The sequence below is a fragment of the Euprymna scolopes genome, chromosome 24 (genome assembly GCF_053919585.1).
Source record: "Euprymna scolopes isolate OS-2025 chromosome 24, ASM5391958v1, whole genome shotgun sequence".
Lineage (NCBI taxonomy): Eukaryota > Metazoa > Mollusca > Cephalopoda > Sepiida > Sepiolidae > Euprymna > Euprymna scolopes.
The window spans coordinates 18322633-18324785 of record NC_136505.1 but is presented as its reverse complement, the minus strand read 5'-3'; positions in this window follow the sequence as shown (position 1 = coordinate 18324785).

The following is a 2153-nucleotide window of genomic DNA, read 5'->3' as shown; positions in this document are numbered from 1 at the left end:
AATATGTTTATTCCGTTCCTTATCTGTAGAAGAGACGCACATTCAATAAGCCACTAGTTACATACACGTATATGAACAGAATATTTACACACATATACACGGGAATATAACATATAACTGTTGTTGCTGTTTCACAACCCCTCTATATTCGTGTTTTTTCTTCTTTTTGTTTCGTGACAACAGAATATTCTTTTCATTCTTTTGACTCTCGGGTATATATCCGACACAGACACACTTAATCAACCGAGAACCACATCCGTTTATATAGAAACATATAAGATATTAAGGAATATATACCCAAACAATGACAACAATATAGTGCTGTAACAGCCCTAATAATAACACAATAAGTGTTAAAACTGAAGTATTATTTTTAATAAATATACTAAAGTAATTTTTTAAATAAATATATATTTTCATTTTTGGTGTCGCCGTGACATTTATTCCGTTCGGTTGTCTTATACAATTAGTTGTATCCACTTTCTGTAGCTTGATTTTCCCCGAGCACTGATTTAGGAGATTATTGGAAAGGGTGTCTTTCAAACACATGCATGCGATATTGGGTCGTCAACTGAATTCTAATTCTATGCAGGAAATGCAAAGTAAACAATGGTAACCGTAAATAAAAATGTTATATTCAGGGTTGTTTTGTTTGTTGTTTTTAAGGGGGGGGTTATGCGCGGTGTTAATGTTTTTTTATTGGGGGGAGTATATGCACGATATTAATGTGTGCATAGGTATCGAAAAAATGTAAATAAAGAAAAACGTATGAAGAAGAAAACAGCACGTTATAAAACAAAGCGATACCAAAAACAACAAAAAATAGCACCGTTGTCAGTTTCCTCGGTATAATCGTAAGCGAAAAAAAATCAATGAAATCTGTAAATTTTGTCCCACTGATGTTTTTGAGAAAGGGCGGCCATATTTGTAAAGGTCTGACGTGTTCGTTTTTTGTAAGAATGTGTTTATTCTAGAATAATAGATTATTATGTCTCCACCAATGAGAATAGCTGAAATGTTAGTAGGGAGAAATCATTATTTTTTGGAACCGGGATGTGAAAAGTTAATGAGTGTATGATCCAGTTAAGAAGAGTGTCAGAGCAATATAGTTATAATGTGTATATATCTTTCCGATCCTGACTAGGGGTGGTGGGAGGACTTTAGATATATAGGAAGATAGGAACTACTTCCTCTAAAGATATTGATGATCATGATGATGTTTCTCCTAGGATGTAATCTAGGATTTTATTATAATGAATAAATGTGTATAAAACGGCGTTCTAAAGTTACATAAGATAGTGGATAATAGTTTATATATAATAAATTTGTATGTGGCATCTATTATTGCAAACCTACGGTAATTTGGTCCCGAGTGGGATTTCTGCAATCAAAATATTATATATGGAGATAACCAAATTTCTTTTATCCCACCTATTACTGCTTTCACGAAATTTTCATCAAACGTATACATTTCATTTTTAGCTTCGTTTATGTCGCAATTTTGATAATTTAATATTGTATCGTTTCATTACTCCATTTTAATACATTATCTTGTTTTACAATTTATTATTATATTGTTCTATAATTTTTCATTAAGTTTTAATAATTTAATATTCAATACGTAATTATTTCATTATTTTATACATTAATACATTTTATTATTGTATACATTAATATTGTCATTTTTTATCAATTTCTTATTTCTTATATATTTTTTATATTTCGATATATTCTAACACATTAGAATCGTATTATATAAATATTAATATTTTAATATTTTAGTTTAACTCTCTCTCTCTCTCTATATATATATATATATATTAATTTATTTATAATTTTATTTATTGTATTTACTTTATTTATAGTTTATCTTTTGTGCTTTCATTGTTAATATCTTTTTATTAACGTATTCTTACACAATTTTTATTATATTATCATATTATTATATATTATGATATTGTTATATTATATTTTTACTGTTTTTTATGTTTCCTTTTAAATTTCATCTCATTTTTATATTTTATTATATATATATTTCTTCATTTAATTATTATTATTATTATTATTATTATTATTATTATTATTATTATTATTATTATATATTCGCCAACATCTGAAGCAAAACGTACCAAGCTTTACCATCGCCATGACAT